The following is a 20,270-nucleotide window of genomic DNA, read 5'->3' on the forward strand; positions in this document are numbered from 1 at the left end:
GTTCAGAAAAGGGCAACCAAATTATGATGGGGCTGGAGCAACTGCCCTGTGCAGAAAGCTTGCACAGCATTTGGGGCTTTTTAGTTCAGAAAAAAGGCGAGTAAAGGTATGATAGAGGTATGTAAAATTATGCATGAGGTGGACAAAGTGGAAAAACAGAAGTTTTTTCTCCCTCCTAACACTAGAACTCAGGGCCATCCAGTGAAGCTGAATGTTGGAATATTCAAGACACACAAAATAAGGACTTCATGTTGGAGGCAATATGTTTCTGAATATCAATTGTTGGAACTGCAGGAGGGGACAATGTGCTCAGGCCCTGCTTGCTGGCTTCCCATGCGCGTCTGATTGGCCACTGTGAAAACAGGATGCTGGACTAGACTGGGCCCCAGCAAGTAAAACCCATTGCCATGTAAGTTGTGAGAAGAAGAAAAAAGCCTGCCAGAATAACATGATTTTAAGAGCCTGCTTAAAAGCAGGCAAAATGGGGATCGCTGAGAAGGCTGGGTGCCACAACTGAGAAGGCCCCTTCCTGTTGTCCCTGTCAATTCCACTGACATTGCAGAGGAGACAAAGAGGGGGGCCTCAAAACCTGAAAATGGATCTCGGGGAGGTTCAAAGGTTTTTCTTTGCTGCTCACCATGGCTGGGTTCAGGTTGCTAGGGGGGCGGGGGCTTTCTGACAGAAAGCCCCAGTAGGATTCCTTGATAGTGGTGTCAGGAAACAGCGCTCAGAACAGAACCAGGTAGCTGAGTCTAGCTGCCATTTTCATTTCTCGCTGTGCTCCACAGTGATGCTACGTTGTTGGCATTGGGGGAAATGGGAGGTAAGGCGAACTTGCGTGGCACTGCTCAGAATGCCAGAAAAGAAACGAAATGGGGCTCCAGGGTAGGCATCAGCAGTGACCGCTGGCAGACTGCTGCAGTCCTTGGAGCCACCCGCGGATGCTGAGTGCAGACGCTGGCCCTGCTCCTCACACATGGTTTCTGGAACTTTGCGCCTGAGGACCCTCGTCTTGCAGCAGTTCTCAAGTCACTATGAATTGGGAACATAGGAAGCAGGATTATACCAAGTCAGCACAGTGGTCCACTTAGCTCAGTTTTGCCTACACTGTCTGGCCGTGGCTTCTCTAGAGTTCCCAGCCCTGCCTGAAGATGCTGGGGATTGAACATGGGACCTTCTGCATGCCAAACACATGCTGTACCACTGAGCTTCGGACCTTTTTCCTGCAAATCAACATGTTCCTTGTCTTCACCTCTCCCAGCTTATAATAACTGAAGCAAACTGTTAAAATTGGGAATACACTCAGGGCTGGATTTGGGGGCAGGCATCGCAGGCGACTGCCGGGTTTGGGGGGCATGTGTGATGGGCTACCTGCTCAACACATAATGGAAGCATAATCATTCAGCTGGAATGATGGCAACAGTGACCTGCACGGCCAACATTGTATTCATGTTGTTATTGCTGTTAATTAGAAGTACAGAGTTGGGCTGCGTGCATACCATATATTGAAAGTAAATATTTAAAGTACAGTCCTGGGAACTGTAGTTTACCCATAACAGACCTACAATCCCCAGCACCTGTAACAAACTACAGTTCCCAGAATTCTTAGGGGAGGGCAGGAAATGTGCTTTAAATGTATGGAGTGTATGTACAGAGGGGCATTGTAGGCCATCTAGGCTAATCCCCTGCAGGAAATCCAGGGCTGCATTTCCAAAAGATTGAAGTGAGGAACCCCTAGTTAATTGGTTCCATATCAAACCGCTCTTACCGTTAAGACATTTATTTATTATTTTATTTATTCATTCCATTTATATCCCACCTTTCCTCCAAGCAGCTCAAGGTGGTATACATGGTTCTCCTCCCTCTCCATTTTATCATCACAACAACCCAGTGGGGTAGGTTAGGCTGAATTACAGTGACTGGCCCAAGGTCAACCAGTGAGCTTCTTGGCCAGGTCATAGTCCAACATGCTAACCACTATGACACACTAGAGTGCAACAACAGCTATGGGCTTATAGCCAGTGCTACAGAGTCAGGTATGGGGAACCTTCAGCCCTCCAGATGTTGCTGAACTGCAACTCCATCATTAGGCTGAGGGACAGTGATTGGCCCAAGCTTACCCAGCAAGCTTCATGGCTGAAAGGGGATCTGAACCCTGATCTCCCAGGAGCTAGTCCAGCGCTCTAACCTCTATATGACACTGGCTCCCAGTTTCTCCTGATGTTCAGTCAAAGTCTGCCCTTCTGCAACTTAAGCCACTAGGTCTAGTCTTGCCCTCTGAGGCAGCAGAGAACAAGCCTTTACCCTCTTCTACATGAGGGCGCTCCAGGTATTTGAAGAATGTGATCATGTCCCTCCTTGGTCTTTTGTCTTCTCCAGGCTAAACATACCAGTTCCTTCAACCTTGCCTCTTAGGAATTGTTTTCCTATGAAGACAATATGGGGAAGGGCCGTAGCCCATTGGGAGAGCATCTGCTTGGCATGCAGAAGGTCCCAGGTTCAGTCCCCGGTATCTCCAGGTAGGGCAAGGAGAGACCCTTCTCTGGAACTTTGGAGAGCCCCTCCAGGGTTGTGTGAACAATGCTGAGCTAGATGGACCAATGTTCTGACTCAGGATAAGGCGGCTCCATATGTATTGATGTGCATAAGTAGGTAAGTATACATTGCCCTGACTAACTTCATTGCCGTCCTCTGAGTCTGTTTGAATTTGACTGTGCCTTTCTAATAGTGTAGTGCCTAAAACTGGACACAATAATTCAGATGGGGTCTGACATGTGCAGAATAAAGTGGGTCTATTATTTCTTGTAGTATTAGTAGTAGTAGTACTAGTAGTAAAAATGACAAATTCAATGTTCATTCAAACTATCCGCCTGTGAGTGATTGTGCTCAGTTCTGTGCATGCAAATTTAGTGTATTATATGACAGGAGTAAGTCATATGAGCAGATTGTGCATCAACATCATGAAATGGTCCAAATGCAATAAAAACAAAGATATTCAAAAACTGAGCAAACAGAGAAATGGCGCCAAAAACTGAGGTGTTGTTTAGTCTGGGGCCGGCACTGGGCGCACTTTGCCTGAAAAGATTTACTTTAAAATTGCATTGGAAGGAAAAATTACATGCTTTCAAGAGGCTCCCACCTTCTGTATTGACGGGCAGGAGAGGAGAGGTGCATGGAGAGGTGCAATGGGCATATCTGGCGCCAGCGCCCTGCATCCAAGGGTACCTGCCGGGCCCCAGTACTCCAGGAGGGCCCACTAGTGCTGCCACCTGCCCCAGACTCTGCATATTGAGCAGCAGAGTCTGTGAGCCTTCATTTTAACTTTCCCACAATGCTCTGGAATGACACCAACAGGCACTGGGGAATTAGGCTCCTGCTGCCACCACTGAGAGAGGTGTGGTGTAGTGGTTAAGGTGTTGGACTACAACCTGGGAGACCAGGGTTCAAATCCCCACATAGCCATGAAGCTCACTGGGTGACCTTGGGCCAGTTACTGCCTCTCAGCCTCATGAAAACCCTCGCCATAAGTTGGAATCAACTTGAAGGCAGTACATTTACATTTTTGCCACCGCTGCCAGATAAGCCTGTTGGGCGGGCGGGCGGGCGGGCGGGCGGGGTAAACAGAAGGAGGGATCCTTTGCCCAAAGATCAACTTGGATCCAGTTCTGGCAATGGGTAACCTCTTGGAGGTCATTCTGCAGCGTCAGGGCAGGTTAAATGCTTCAGCTGTGTCCAGCCATAGATGGGCAGAATTGTCCCCCACATTGGATGCTGATTGGAAGGAGACCAGACCAAACCAGCATTTATGCATGGACAAAGCAAGCATCTTCCTTTGTGGCTGGGGAAAGAGAGTGTAGTATAGTGGCTATAGCAGGTATGGGGAAAGTTTTTCAGCCTGAGGGCCACATTTCCTTCTGAGCAGCCTTCTGGGGGCCGCATGCTAGTGGTAGGCGGGGCCAGATGTAAAAGTGGGCAAAGCAATAAGTGTAAATATTACCTTTACTCGGTAGGCTAGTTTCTACAAACACACATGCACTTCTCTCTATCCTCCATCCAGACAAGCAAGAGGCATTAGCAGAGTTCAAGAACACATTCCAGCCAGGCAAAAATATTTGGGGAGCAAAGCAGATCCACTGTGGGACATGGCCTGGGGAGAGTTCTGATGGCCAGATGGAGAAGCATGGAGGGCTGCATTTAGCTCCCCACGCATGAGGTTCCCTATCCCTTCCCATCAGGCTAAGAATGGGGAGACCTGGCTTCAAACTCCCACTCTCTGAAGCTCACTCTCTGAGCCTTGCCTGCTTCACAGGGCTGTTGTGATGATATACCACCCTGCGATTCTTGGAGGAACTGCAGATAAAAATGTAGTTAATAATAATAGGTACTGTAGTCTCACAGGAGCCTTTTGGGTTATTTAATTCTTGTGGGTAGCAGTTCTTTCACAGTGCACAAATGTGCCCTGGCCCACAGTTTGAAAACGACTTCTCTGATACCAGTAAGTTTTAAAAGGGCATCTACACAAAACAGCAACGTTCATTTGTATATAGATGTAATTGTTTAATGCAAGATAACCAATTAATTGGTTAGATATATGTTTAAATCTTAGCATTTTTTAAAATAAAAGATATGCCCTCCCTAATTAATCAAGTTGCACAATTAAAAAAAGTTAATTATTTTTAATACAAACTGGAGTATATCCAGAGGAGGGTGACTAAGTTGGTGAGAGGCATGGAAAGTCGAGCAGTGTACACACCGTACATTAAAGCACATAACTTCCCCCAAAGAATCCTGGGAACTTTAGTTTTTTCTGGGTGTGGGGAATTGTAGCTCTGTGAGGAATAAACTATAGTCCCCAGGATTCTTTGGGGTTAGTCATATGCTTTCAATGCATGGTATGTACCCAAGTCCTATGAGGAATGGTTGAAAAAAGCTGGATATGTTTAGCTTGGAGAAGAGAAAATTAAGGGGAGTCATGATAGTGGCCTTCTAATATCTGAAGATGTGTCACTCAGAAGGTGGAGCAGACTTGTGCCTTGGGTGGGTTTGCTGGGAGGAGTTGACCTGACCCAGCTTTGCCCACCTAAATACTCGGTGCAACACCAGCACAAGCTGCAACGGGGTGTGTGTACTGTTGTCTACAGAACTTCCTTCTCTGTCACCAGGAAACCACTCTGTCTTGGAGCTGGCTGTGAGGGCCTGCACTTGGTGTTGGGCCGAGGAGACAGGAAACTAGGGTTGCTGCTGGTGTACCGTCCACCGTGCTGCCCAGCAGCTTCTTTGACTCAGCTGGCTGAGGCCGTCTTGGCTGTGGTAAGGGAGTACCCCAGAACAAATAGCCCATGCTGAGGCTGCCTCTAGTGTCCGGCTTGGGACTTCATGGCCTCCATGACAACCATGGGGCTATCTCAAGTTGTCACCAGTCTGATACACAAGGCAGGGCACACACTTGATTTGGTTTTTGTTCCAAATGGAAGAAAGAGTAGTCTGGAAATAGGATGGGTGGATGTCACCCCATTGTCGTGGTCAGACCACTTCCTGGTGAAGTTTAGACTTAACGGCTTCAATCCTCCCCTGCAGGGGCTGTGGACAGATTAAGATGGTCTGCCCCCTAGAGATTAATAGAATCCACTGGATTCCTGAATGCCCTGGGAGAGTTTCCAGTAGATAGAGCAGGTGACCCTGTTGAAGCCTTTCTTACACTGTGGAACAGTGAGATGCGTCAGGCTCTTAACACGGTTGCCCTGAGCACCCTCTGGCATTGCGGAGCCTGATTTTCACCTTGGTACACCAGTGAACTAAGGGCAATGAAACAGGCTGGACAATGGGTAGAGCACAAGTGGTGAAAGTCTTGCTGAGGCTGATTGGGCATGAGTAAAACATCATAACCGTGCCTACTGTGTGGCGGTGAGGGCGGCAAAGAAGGCCCACTTCTCTGCCTCCATTGCATCTTCAAGCAGCCGTCCAGTGGAGCTTTTTTGTATTGCCGGGTCTGTTGACATCATCTCCCGGAAATGGAGTTATAGACTCCTCAAAAGCCCACTATGAATTTTTGGCAAGGCACTTTGAGGGCCAAGTTGAGGGCCAAGTTTCTCGCCTCCGTAGCAATCTTGATGCCCCATCTCCATCTACTGTAGTCCCCAGTGAGGTGTCCAGTGCAATGTCTGCCGCATGTCTTGGGATTGGTTTCAGTTGATGTGGCCTGATGACATGAACAAGGTGTTTGTGACAATGCAGCCGACAAAGAGTCCTCTCGACCCTTGCACTTCTTGGTTTATTAAAGCTTGCCAAGGGGGTGTGACCAAGTGGATCCAGGATGTGGTAAATGCGGCTTTGCGAGTGGGAGTGGTCCCAGCCCAGAAAGAGGCAGTGATCCAATTGCCCCTGAGAAAGCCCACTCTGGACTCATTGGTTTGTGACAAGTACCACGCGGTTGCAAATACTTCCTTTTTAGAGAAGGTGGTTGAGGTTGTGGCACAACAATTGCAAGTACTCTTGGATGAAACAGATTATCTTGACCCGTTCTAGTCTGGGTTCAGGCCTGGTTATGGGACTGAATCAGCCTTGGTTGCCCTGATGGATGACATTTATCAGGACAGGGGGAGTGTGACCCTGTTATTCTTACTTGATCTCTCAGCAGCTTTTGATACCATTGATCATGGTAACCTTCTGAGCCGACTTGGTGAGATGGGTATTGGAGGCACTGGTTTACAGTGGTTCCAATCCTATTTCCCAGGTTGTTTTCAAAGAATAGCATTGGGTGATTGCCTTTTGGCCCCCTGGCAGTTGTGCTGTTTAACACCTATATGAAGCCCTTGGGAGCAGTCATCAGGAAATTTGGGGCAAGGTGTCAGCAGTATGCTGATGATACCTAGCTCTGTTTCTCCATAACATCTGAATCGGGAGAGGCTGTGCAAGACATGGACCAGTGCCTGGATTTGGTGGTGGGCTGTATGAGGGCTAATACACTGAGTCTGAATCATAGCAAGAAGGAGGCACTGTGGATTGGTGATTCCTGAATTTGGATAATTGGTCAATTATCTGCTTTGTATGGGGTCGTACTCCCTGTGAAAGAGCAGGTTTGTAGTCTGGGAGTGCTCCTGGATCCATCTTTGTCACTAGAGGCCCAGGTGATCTCAGTAGCTAGGAGTGCCTTTTACTAGCTTTGGCTGGCAAGACAGCTGCAGCCATTTCTGGATCAGGATAACCTGATCACTATTATCCATGCACTGGTAACCTCCAAGCTGGATTACTGTAACGTGCTCTATGTGGGGCTGCCCTTGAGGTTGGTCCAGAAGCTGCAGTTAGTACAAAATGCGGCAGGTATTGCCAACATGTTACCCTGCTGATGAAAGAATTGCACTAGCAGCCCATTAGCTACTGGGCCAAGTTCAAGGTTCTAGTTTTGGTGTACAAGCCCTACGCAGCTTGCAACCAGAATACCTGAAAGATCGTCTTACCCTTATATACCTAGAATAAAGCTGAATGTTGGAAGATTCAGGACAGGCAAAAGAAAGTACTTTTTCACACAGTGTATAGTTAAACTGTGGAATTTGCTCCCACAAGTGGCAGTGATGGCCACCAACTTGGAGGGCTTTGAAAGATTAGACAAATTCATGGAGGATAAGGCTATCAGTGGCTGCTAGCCACGTTGGCTACGCTCTACCTCCATAGTTGGAGGCAGCATGTTTCCGAATACCAGTTGCTAGAAACCGCAGTGGGGGAGAGTGCTCTTGCACTAAGTCCTGTTTGTGGGCTTCTCATGGACATCTGGTTGGTCCCTGGGAGAACAGGATCCTGGACTGGGTGGGCCACTGGCCTGATCCAGCAGGCTCTTCTTAGGTCCTTAGGTGGTGGGTCTTCTTTTCTGGAAGTATTTAAAGCAGAGGCTGGACAGCCATCTGTCAGGGATGGCATAGTTCACATTCTGTATTGCAGAACCTGCCTTGAGCAGGAGGTTTGACTAGATGACCCCCAGGGCTTCTTCCAACTCTAAACATTCTATGGTTCTAAGTGCTTGCAAGAGCAAGAGTTGGCAGGCACCGTCTGAGAAGAGTAATTCCCCTTTGTCTTTCACACACAGAAGGGAATGCTGCTTCTAAGATGGGTAGAGAACCTTTTTTTAGCCCAAGGGTCACGCTCCCTTCTGGCCAACCTTTTGAAGGCCACATGCCAGTGGTGGGTGGGGCTAGAGGCAAAAGTGGGTGGAGCAACATATATGAATTTTGCCTTGGTGCAGTAGGCTAGCTTCTGCACACATTCACACACCTATTTATCCTCCATCGAGGCAAGCTAGAGTCATTATCGGAGTTCAAGGACACATGTCAACCAGGCAAAAACACTCAGGTGGCCTGGGGAGAGGGGGTGTGGCCTGAAGAGAGTTCCAAGGACCAGATAGAGGCCTGGAGGGCTGCATTTGGGCTCTGGGGCTGAGGTTTCCCACCCCTGTTCCAAAATGATGCCTGCTGTGATAAGTGCAGGCATCATCTAAAATGGAGTGTCCCCTCCTTTCATGCTGCTGTTCAGTTCATAAGCAGATTTAATCAATTAAAACTGATAAAACACATATGATTAATCAATTGATGTTCAAATGATAGCCCTATAGCAAAGCTGACAATTTAAATGTCCAACTTGCTTCATTTCAAAACCTGGTGACATCACCCCAATGGCAACAATAAAACCAACAGCATAAAATACCCACTACTTTTAAAATATTACAATAACCAATAAAAAGTACCCTTTTTCTGTTTTAAGAATGAGCAAGGAGATCTGAGAAGGATCTCTTAGAGCTCTTCTCAAAATGCTCAGACTTGGACTTTGTCAGGGCTTCTGGGAGAGGGATTAATCTCACTGACTTACTCTGCAGAGCAACATATTCCTCATGCCATGCACATCCCTTAGCATAGGTGCGGGGAACCTTTGGCCCTCCAGATGTTGCTGAACTACAACTCCCATCACCCCTGGCCATTAGCCATGCTTGCTGATGGGAGTTGTAGTTCAGCAATATCTGGAGGGCTAAAAGTTCCCCAGACCTGCCTTAGCAGCACCAATTTTGCACCTGCTTCCAGATTTTGGATTTCAAAAACATCACTAGGTTTAGAAAAGATGCCCAGTTAGGACACTACCAAGAACCACCCCATTTAATTGTAGGAGACAAGTTAAACATGAGAACGTAAGATGAGGCTGGCTGGATCAGGCCAAAAGCCCATCTAGTCCAGCATCCTCTTCTCACAGTGGCCAGGGAGGTGCCCATGGAAAGACCACAAGATAATCTGAGCACAACAGCACTCTCCACACTTGTGATTCCCAGCAACTGGCATACTGCCTCTAACAGTGACAGGCATTTGATCTGGGTGCTCCTTGAAGCAATATGAAATGGTTCTGGCTCTTGTATTTACTTCTACCAATACAATGTTACTGCCTTATTATTTTTAAACGTATGATTTTAGTGGTTTAGTCTTCTGCTGCTGTGTCCTTTATTATGGTTCCATTATGGGTGGAAAGACAGGATAGAGATGTTGTAAATAAATAAATAAGCCCCCGTTAATAAAATGGGGTTTGGTATATAATTTATCCAGTTTTTAACCCTTCCCAGTGGTTTGATTTTTTTGGGGGGGAGGGACATTGTGTTAGTGTAATACATATTTATTTATGACACTTGTATTCTACTGTTTTTCTAAGGGATTCAGGGCAGTATACATGTGTTCCTACCCCCTTCCTTATCCTCACAACAACCCTGTGAGGTCGATTGTGCTGCAAGAGAGTGACTGGGCCAAGGTCACCCATGGTGCTTCATGGCAAAGTAGGAGTTTTAACCCTAGTCCTAGCTTAACACTCTAACCTAGCCTTTGCCACCCAGTTGCGCTCCTGATGTTTATATCTGTAACATAATTCAACATAATATTACTCGCATCAATACATAGAGTCAAAATTGCTCACCCAGGTCCATTGAAACCCACTTGCTTGAGAAAAACTCCCCTCTTTTAAATTCTTGATGCCTGAAAGTACATTAGCTGAAAAAGTACCTTTTCATTTCAAAACAAAACTCAGTCCAGTTTTTCAGCTGATTAAAACGTTATCACAAATGGCTTGAAAAGATCACGGTAGAGATGCGGGACCTGTTTTGACCTGTTTGAAAATTCAAACTGCTTAAATGTTGGACTTTGTCAAAGAGTGAAAGCATTATAGGGTTTGTTCTTAATGTACCACTTTCATCTTCTTTTCCTGTTCAGTGGGGAAAACAGAAAAAACACTCGAACTTTGGAGGCCCTCAGTGGGTCTCCCTTAAGCAATGGAAAAGTATGTGGAGGGGGAATGCTTGAAGGCAGGCATGAAAACAGAAGAAATTCACCAGAGCCCTCTGGGGCATGCTGTCAGTTTGCACAGGGGGTTGTTCCTCCCCTCCCCCAGCACACAGCTGGCCTCTGGCCTTCTGAACACACACGCACACTCCCCCACCCCACCCCACCCCACCCCAGTTCTCTGGGCACTGCAGAAAACTCTGGGCATGGGGAAAGATTCAAGATGGAAGAAACTTAACTGGGCATCCTGTGCAACCCAGCAATGCATTTCCACCCCCAGCTCAAGGGGTCCCATGCCATCTCCTTTCCCCCTCCTTTTCTGGCATTCTCATGGAATTTTATTTCTGAAATAAAAGTTAAAAATACAAGCAACAAAATATACACATGTAACAATATAACGAGATCATTGGCCTCCTACTGGGAGGAAGGGCAGGATATAAATCTAATAAATAATAAACTCACTGATTACAATCCTTAATATATATCGTGCTTACAGGGCAACTATCTAAAAAAAAAATCTAGAGTAAAACTGCCCAAGATGAAGCACACTAACTATATTGTATATACGTTATATCCGTATAGGTATCTGTACTTGATTGGAAATTGATCAGAAGCTTGAAGGCCCTCCATACAGTAAATAAATCAAAGCTTAATTGTTGTTGTTATTATTATTAATAATAATAACAATAATAAAAAGGACTCTCTGCTTCCTCCACTTGCTGAATTAAGTTTGTGCATAAATATAGTGTCCCAAATTTTATGAATCCACTGCCGTTTAGATGATTAGTTTGGAGACTTCCAGTCACACGCTATACACAACTTTGCTACGGTATACAATTGCTTTAGAAGGTCTTTGTGCAGGAATCCAGGGTCATTAGGTTCAAACTGATGAGGAAGCATCGCTTTGGGAGTTATCTGTAGTCTAAAGAGGAGAAATTTCTGGCAATAAATCAGCAACCCTGTTCCAAAACGCTTGTACTGTCAGACATCCCCCCACCCCAAAAGGAAAGAATGAACCAACCCGGCCACATCCCTTCCAACAATACTGATTATAATTTGGTGTAATAAATGAACCTTCTCTTCTTCTTTTTTTTGTCCTGAGCAAATGCCCCTGCTTGGCTGGGTTTGGATCCAAGAGATGGAAGCTCAAATCCTTGTTCATGGCAAGTAGCTTGCTGGGTTCAGATGAAAGGTCTTGCATTCAGTTACCAACAGTGACTGGACCGGAAGCTCACAAGCAGGTGATGGTGTTCCTCTGTTCCTTTATCCCCAGCATCTTGAACCCAGAGGTTCCAGGTAGTGCTTATGACATGCCTGGCATTGGACGTGTTCTGCGGTCTTTAGTAAACTGCCTCAAAAACATCTCTGTGTGAGGACAACCTGTCTGGAATATGCTTTTTTCAAAATGTAATATTAACAATACACCTGGGGTTATGTGATTCCCTGCCACAGACCAGCTGGGTATTCAGGCCTCAGACAGGCACTCGGGAAGGTAAACTAGTTTCATTTCTCGAATGTGTCCAGAGTTTGAAGTCCCAGCCTCGATCAGGAACTTCATCCTCCTAAACTTAGGTTTTTGATGTCTTGATAGTGACTACACAGTACTGCTGGGAAATACTTTGCACATGGCGACTACACAGTACTGCTGGGAAATACTTTGCAGATGTTCAAGGGCAAAATATTTCAGGCTAACCTTACCTCAAATTCACCTAAGGCTGCAATCCACTAAACCTCTGATCTGTCTCACTGGATGGGGCTTGGATGCTGCCGATTTTGCACTGGTGGATCGCCGGCATATGCACACCTCTGGTGGGTTTCTGTAACTGCTGGGTTTTTTTCAGAACAACTCATCCCAGAGGCAAAACAATGTCGGACTACCACTCTCTCTGGGGATAAAGGGCACAAGAAGTTAATTACGACTGCCCCGTCACCTCTAGAAAACGAAGATCAACATTTGTCAGTTCCTCACTCCCAGCGTGCAAGGAGCCAGGTTCAAGCAGCTTTTGGTAGCAACTCTGCTTTTCTGTTTGAGGCTTCCATCTCTCTCTCCCCAACCCCCCTGCTGTTTTTCCCCTCTGTGTGTGCTGAGGAGGTTTCTGTATCGCTTCCTTCCCTGTAACATTTCACAGTAGCTGCTTAGAAGTTGGTGCATCTTGAAAGATGCATCCAAATAACCATAACCGGCAGGATGCCCCCAAGGCAGAAGAAGAAAAAACTGGGACTCATTTTATTTCCCAAAGACCAGCAGAGGAAGGCTTTTCTCTCCCCCCCCTTCAACTGCTGTATACCTTCACCAACCAACCACTATTTCCAAGGTCAGGGAAATCTGCCCTTTGCCAGAATCTAAGAACTGGGGCAGAGCACAGAATAAATGTAACTTCACGCTAATGTAAATACTCCTATTAAAAAATTAAACTGAGGGGGCTGTGGCACTGTAAAAGCGAACCTCTAGATTGTGGCTTAAAATTTTTGCAGCTTGTTTTCCAAAGCTGTCCTGACGAAGCCTCTCTTCAGAAACGATAATTGGGTGCTTGGTTCAGACAGCATGGAAAACGTGGAAAGAAACTGCAGGTACAACTTGATTCCGAGATCTCCATCCTCAAATAACTGAATTCTGTTACTGCCTTTGCCAAACTGGTGTCCTCCAGATGTTGCAGTCTAAAACATCTGGAGGACACCAGGTTGGCAAAGGCTAGTCTTTTGCATGGCCTCTGTTACAGTGGTGATAAAGAGGGGAAAGGGGAAGTTTTGTCCTTTCTTCTTCCATTCTCCCTTTGGTCCCCATAAGGATCTCTGCGTGTCTTGGGTTGTTCTTACCCAGGCCATCTGCACTCCTGCCTTAGGAGGTATCAAATATCCAAAGCATATATGTCTGCCCAGTCAGCTGCCATAGATGAAGGGCTAGTTCATCCATGCATGAACATAGGAAGAGCCTGCTGGATCAGGCCAGTGGCCCATCTAGTCCGGCATTCTGTTCTCACAGTGGCCAACCAGGTGCCTCTGGGAAGCCTGCAAGCAGGACCTGAGCGCAAGAGCACGCTCCCTTCCTGCAGTTTCCAGCAATTGGTATTCAGAAGCATCGTGCCTCTGACTGTGGAGGCAAAGCATAGCCAACGTGGCTGGTAGCCACCGATAGCCTTCTCCCCAATGGATTTGTCTAATCTTTTAAAGCCCTCCAAGTTGGTGGCCATCACTGCCTCCTGTGGGAACGAATAGCTATGCACTGCATGAAGCAGTACTTTCTTTTGTCTGTCCTGAATCTTCCAACATTCAGCTTCATTAGTTGTCTATGAGTTCCAGCGCTCCGAGGGAGAAAAACGTTTCTCCATGCCATGCATGATGTTGTGCACTTCTGTCATGTCGTCTCCTACTTGCCTTTTCTCTAACCCACAAAACACCAGTGCTGCAACCTTTCCTCATAGGGAAGTTGCTCTGCTTGTTTTCCATTCTTCTGCGCTTGGTGACTGTACCACTTTTATGTGTAGTGTGCATGTGTGAATGGTGGACGATTGCAGGCAGCAAACCAAAGATAGAACTCTTTCACATCTGTCTTTCAGGAGGGATCATAGCTCAGTGGCAGAGCACCAGCTTTGAATGCTGAGGGTCCCAAGGTCAATCCCCGACATTTCCAGCTAAAAAAGCATCTCACATGGCAGGTTTGGGAAAGGTCTTTATTTGAAATTTTGGAGAGCTGTTGCCCGTCAGATGATTGTCATTAGTGGGCTAATGGCCTGACTTGCTCTAAGTCATCTCCCTACATTGCCTATATTGCAGGGATGTGGGACCTGTAGTCCAGCTGATGATGGTCTACAACTCCCATCATGCCTGAGCATTGGGCATGTTAGCTGGGGTTGATGGGAGTGGGAGTTCACAACAACTGGAGCCCCCACAAGTTCTCTATCCCTCCTATATCACCCCAGAAATAGTGTTTTTTATTTTCTATTAAAGATAAAATACCAATCTCTGCAGTCCTCCAGATTGTCATGAGTTTGTTCCAGAGATACAATAGAGTTGTATCTGCTTCTTGCTTTGCAAGCAAGAAGCTTTACTTTTTCTTTAAACTGCATACCATCAAACGCCTGTGCTGAAGGACTCCTCATTTCATTGCAGTATCTTCTCTCGTTATGGTGCGTACTGTGGATTCTCTAGTGGGCACTAGGACACCATAAGCGGGTTGTCGTCCACCAATTGCTTGAAGAGGCAGAGGGAAAGGGCCATAGCTCAGTGGGAGAGCATCTGCTTTGCATGCAGAAGGTCTCAAGCTCAATCCCTGGCATCTCCAAGTAGGGCTGGGAAAGACTCCCTGTCTAAAACCCTGGAGAGCTGCTGCCAGTCAGCAATACTGAGCTGGATGGACTAATGGTCTCAGTATAAGGTAGCTTCCTATGTAAGCAACAGCAATCCAGAAGCAGGGCTTTTGAATAGAAGAAGTTCACATGTTCAGCAGCCTGTTTTCAAGAGCGGATTCATACATTGGCATCACTCAATTACTGGGTCCCTGTTGGATGTTCAGCTACCTTCTACTGACAATACTGTGTTTGGTGTGATATGGTAACAGGGGTCTAGTAAAGGGCCATAGCTCAGTAGCAGAGCATCTGCTTTGCATGCAGAAGGTTACAGGTTCAGTCCCCGGCATCTCCAGGTAGGGCTGGGAGAAGCTCCTGCCTGGAATCCTGGAGAGCCACTGCCAGTCAGTGTAGATAATACTGAGCTACATGGATCAATAGTCTTATTCGGTATAAGGCAGCTTCCTAAGCTCCTATGTTCTGTCGGTGGTATAAGATCTCTTGTTACAGAGATGACTATTACAGTCATCAAGCAGTGAATATGCATGTATGAACCAACCCCAATGGCATGCTAATCAGGTGTGGAGAAATCAAGCTGTGTACATGGATATAAGAACTAGCCCAAAGGCTCCCAGGCTGTGGTCTGAAGACACATGAGGCCAGCACCCTGCTGAAGCTAAGCGGGGTAAGATCTGGTCAGTGCCTGGATGGGAGACTGCCTGGGAACCATATGAAGGCCACCTTGGGTTTCTATCATGAAAAGAAAGACGGGGTATAAATGTAATAAATAAAGTTTGTCTCTAGTTAAGGTGGACTCCCAACTCTCATCAGCCCCAGCTAGCATAGCCAGTGGTCAGGAAGGCTGGGGGTTGTTTTTCAGCAACATCTGGAGGGCCACAGATTCCTCATCCCTGAACTAAAGTGCATGTGGCCTCCTATCCCAGACTCATCCCATCTTTGCTAACATTTACATACAGGAATGCTCATAAGATCCACATTTATCTCTCGTGCCTACTTCATCTTGCCCCCCCCCAATTATTCTGCACAGAGAATGTGCTTGACCCTTGTTATTGACTGGGGTACCATTAACTCTTACCCTGGTTCCAACTCAAGGAAAATGTATATGGCTGCTCTTTCACTGGAGGAACTGCAAGCATGTTCTGAACTGCAGGGACTTTTAGAGAAACCCACTGCAGGGAGCGCAATGAATATTCTCTGCTTGGGAATCCACAGGCAGCACCGTGGAAGAGGCTTGGACTTCTTATAGTATTTTGCATAAACAGTAGCACATTTTTAATAGCAGTTCAGCGTTCAAAAAATTTCACACCAATTATCTCAGCCATCCTTAAAACAGCCCTGTAAAGTAGACCTTGCATCATATAGAATGTATGTAGCTGCCTTATACCAAATCACTGTTGGTTCATCTAACTTAGAACTCAGGAAGCTGCCTGATACAGGGATGGACTATTGGTGCATCTAGCTCAGTACTACACTGACCCACAAAGGCTCACCAGATTTCAGGTTTCAGATAAGGGACATTCCCAGCCCTACCTGGAGATGCTGCAGATTCAGCTTGGGGTCTTCTGCACGTAAGGGTGATGCTCTACCCACTGGGCTACGGCTCTTCCTATCCTACCTGGAGGTGCTAGGGTTTGAACCTGGAATCTTCTGCATGCAAAGCATGTACACCATCCCTGTAATATGGCCATTCCTGTGGCCAGCATCATCATCATTATAGTGCAGATTGGAGCTGGAGGGACACTGAGACCGACACGCTATGCCAATTATAACATAGTGTGTTTGTGGTGAGATTTTAAACTGGGGACATCTCAGCTCACATCACACCAGACCCAGTTTAAGAAAACGTAACTGTGGTCGGTGTGATGTCCGAAACCTGTAATTAGTGAGCTGCTTTATTCGTTTAGTGATCTTGTCAATTTATGTGCTTTTTGTATCTTTATTTCAAAAGAAACTCCCATGATTATGAATTGGCAAACTGCTGTTTGTAAGACAGCCAGCAGACAAGACTCAGAAAGTAGGTTTCCTAAACAGGATTTGGTTTGATGTCTGAATTTGACAAACATCATTGTTCCTCTTCCAGAGCCTCCTGCGCTATAGAAATGGGAGTGCTGAGCAGATGAAACCAGAGAGCAACTCTAAACCATTAACTACCTGCACCTTTGAAAGATTCAAGCCATAGTCTGGGCTCCAACCCACAGTTAGTGCATATCATAGTTTGGTCTGAGCTAAGCCCAAACTACTGTGCTTTACTAGCCATAAAACCAGTATTCAAGAGAAACAGATCGCCATAGCAGAGTGGGAATATTTCAGCTATAGTCATCACATCTAGAAAGAGAGGAGTTATTTTATTAGGCCTTATCCATCTGTTAGGTAAATTACCACTGAGCAGTTAAAGGGCAACGTGTTCCTTGGGGGAAATTGTTCCTCTTTCCACAAAGTTTCAAGTAGCTTCAGGAGCATCTTCCTGTAGTCTCTTTCTCACATGCAACAGCAAAAAAACAAAAACCACCCTGGATGCCTGGAATTTAGCAATGTCCTTGTTGCTGAATTGCAGGACTTAGCTGTCCGGTACGCTGATTAAATTTATTTTCCCCACGTTTAAAGCTTACTGCTTTAACTCTTATCAGTTACTGATAGAAAAGTTTGAGGTGTCTCATCTATAGAATTTTGTCCAGTAGTAACACCCAGGAAGTAATCTTCTCAACCATCTTGGTTTAACTCTTCCATCCCCAGTGTAATTTCTGCCACTTCTGGAAATGGGAAACACCCTACTGGTGACCTTTTTGGCAGGCATGGAGGCATGTAATGACAGAAGTACAAAGATATTGTATTGCTGGTAGAAGGATACATTGCTGGGTAGACAAACTAGGGAAGTCATACAATAGGTAAACTTCACCTCTAAGCAGAGCAGGTAATGGAGGTTTGATTTTAGGCCCCAGTCCACAATACCTTCTAGGCTAGGCAGTTTAAAAATGGTGCAGTGGAACTGCCTGTTAGGGCTTTACACTTTGTCCCTTTTACAGATTTTAAACTGAAGATAGCATTGTAAATATATATGGGCCCTAGTCAGGAATCTTAAATGGGCCTTCTAAGAGAGGTGCGAGTTAAAGCAAGAAATAAAGAGAGAAGGGGGGGGGGAGAAAAGTAGCAACAAAGAATGAATGGAGAAAGGGAGATGGAGCCATCCTGTGATGGCAGGCCATTCCTTTTCAAGGCACTTATTTGTCTGCAGTATCGTCGTTTTCTCGTTTGTCGATCACAGTTCCATCTGACCTATCTCCATAAAAAGTTGGTTTGCAAAATGCAAAGCAACACTTTAAAACTGCAGAACGTAATGCGAGATACTCATCTTGATTTTAGGATCCTCTGGAAGAATTCCCGCCTAAAGAATTCGGGGGGGGGGCTTCAGGAAGCCTACTCGAGAGTAAGTCTGCACTGGCATACTGCCGCGCCGCACAGTTTTAATAGCCCCAGATCGTATAGTTGTTGTCGGTGGGAAAGTCTTGCCTGCCTGCCTGCCTGCCTGCCAGCCCGATGGTGGAAGAAAGGACTCTTCGCCCTAAGGGGGAATATAAAAGGCAGGACGAAGGGCTAGGGCAGACGGTGCAAGGCGCTGAGTCCATCCGAAGAGGAGCTGGTTTAAAGCTTGGGGCAGCGGAGGTGCTCCGACCGTACCCTGGGAGGAAGAGGTGTGCGTGCACACGCGTGTGTAAGACGCGTGGGGCTGCCAGGGCGGGGGGACTAGAGGGGAAGCGGGTTGAACACTACTCGTCCTAGATGAACTGCGAGCCTGGTAGGGGAGGGCGTTGGGTTAGGGTAGGGGGCAAAACTGCGCGAGTGGGAAGGGGTGGGAAGGCACGGGGGTGAGAGAGGAGGGTCCCGGCCGAGCAGAGGGGAGGGCCTTGGGCAATGGTGAGGAAGACGGGCCCAGGGGAAGAGGAGACGGGCTCGGTCGTCGCCGAGACGGCCCACAGGGGGGCCGGACTGAGCAGGGCGGCGCGGCGCAGCTTGGCGGGGGCTCTTTGCTTGTGCTGTCGCCGCGAGGTGGGACTCGCGGCGGGCCTGGCCGGCGATCGCGGCCTTCGAGGCTTGAGCAACTTCTAGAGCAGGCTCTGCAAGCCCGGACGGTCGGTGGTGGAGGAGAGCGTGGCCGCCAAGCAGGCAGACGACGGACGCTGCCGGCCGGCGGGGGGGGGGATCAAACCCAACAGCCGATCCTCCGGCCGAGCTGGGGCGCCTCCCTCCGGCCGCATCCCCGAGAGGAGCCGAGCAGGCGACGGAAGGAGGTAGGCAGGCCAGCCGCTCCCCGGGGCGCGCCGGTGCTGATCACGGCTTGCGCCGCCCAGGGAGAGAGCGAGCGAGCCGAAGGCAGAGAGAAAAAGGGACGCGGCGCGGCGCCACGGCCCCGAGGGGGCGCCCACCCAACGCAGGTGCGGAACATGAAACACGCGCAGCAGCTCTTCGGGGGCTCGGGCTGCTTCAGGTACCCCCGTTTCTTCCTATCCGCGTGCCATGTCCATCCCAAGTCGCTTGCAGGCTCCCTCCGTCGGTGCAGGTACCGGACTGCACCGCTCCGGGCTTTGCCTTTCTCGCCCTGCTGCGCATAGATGCGCGCTCGCCAGTCTAGGCGCCGCGGAGCCTTCGGCTGATCCGCCGCTTGACCCTTCTGGACTCCGTGCGCACTCTGGGTTTCCTCTCCCCTTCCTTTTATGCCACGCGGGTTTCCTGCCTTTCTCCCCAGCCCCTCCTTGAGGAACCAAAACCGTAGATTCTTTACCCCCCCCCGGCAATCTAACCTCCCACCCCCCCCGAAGGTTTGATGTACCCCGATCCCTCCTCTTTTGTCGCTCCAGTCCCGTGACCTCATCGGTGTGGAAAGCTAATAGGGCATATTTTTGGATTGAATGCCCAGTGCCCAGCCTCCCCCAGGACTTGGTTCTGTGCGTGTGAATAGGTAACCCCGAGGGGGGGGAAGAGGGAAGAAGAGCAAAAGCACAGCAATAGCAGCTGCCGCCTCCTCCTCCTCCTCCTCCCCCCTTCTTATCTCTCCCTCCCCTCGGGTGGAGGACGGTCCCCGCCCTCGCCCCCCGCCCTCGCCCAGCCCCTCACCCTCCTCGGGCAGGGCGCAAAGCCCCTCCCCCTCTCATTCCCCCCCCACCTCCCTTCTTTCCCTCTCCGGACTCGGCTGGCTCAGAGCAACCCCCCCTCCCACACGGGCAGGGCTTGTCGCGGTGCAGCCTGGGAGCCGTAGTCCGCAGGGCAGGGCCCGGCTTGGGGTGGGTGTGGGGGCGGCCGGTGGCCGGACTACACTTCCCGGCAGGCCCCGCAGCAAGTAGCAGTCGGCGGCGGCTCGCTCTCGTCCTCACACTCGGGCTGCCGCTGCCAGGGCTGCCGCCGCCGCCGCCGCCGCTCCTTGCGCTGCGCTCCTGCTCGGCGAGCCCCGCTGACCGGCCCTTGTACTCCTCCGGCTCGGCTTGGGTGGCTTCCCTCGGGCTCGGCCGCTCTTTCTTGTCCCCCGGCGGGGGTCCGCCCCGAGAGCAGGTGCGTGTGAACGCTCCCCAGCGCTTTCCTTTCCCGGGCCCGCTTCTTCTCCCCCCCTCTCTTCCCCCCCCCCGCCGCCTCCGTCGCCATCGGGGAGGGAAAGGGGTGGCGGCGTGTGAGAGGT

General features: G+C 48.5%; 1 protein-coding gene across 7 annotated transcripts in view; it reads left to right on the top strand.

Annotated features, from left to right (window-relative positions):
* Window positions 1-18,194: 18,194 nt before the first annotated feature.
* BCORL1 (BCL6 corepressor like 1) overlaps window positions 18,195-20,270 on the top strand; it is a 33,779-nt gene continuing 31,703 nt past the window's right edge. The window contains exon 1 of one of the 7 annotated variants that reach the window (XM_061598519.1): window positions 18,195-18,294. The gene's annotated coding sequence lies outside the window, so the exon portion shown is untranslated. The other 6 variants (XM_061598520.1, XM_061598517.1, XM_061598516.1 and 3 more) reach the window with 6 other exon arrangements.

The sequence above is a fragment of the Rhineura floridana genome, chromosome 16 (assembly GCF_030035675.1).
Source record: "Rhineura floridana isolate rRhiFlo1 chromosome 16, rRhiFlo1.hap2, whole genome shotgun sequence".
NCBI classification, from domain to species: domain Eukaryota; kingdom Metazoa; phylum Chordata; class Lepidosauria; order Squamata; family Rhineuridae; genus Rhineura; species Rhineura floridana.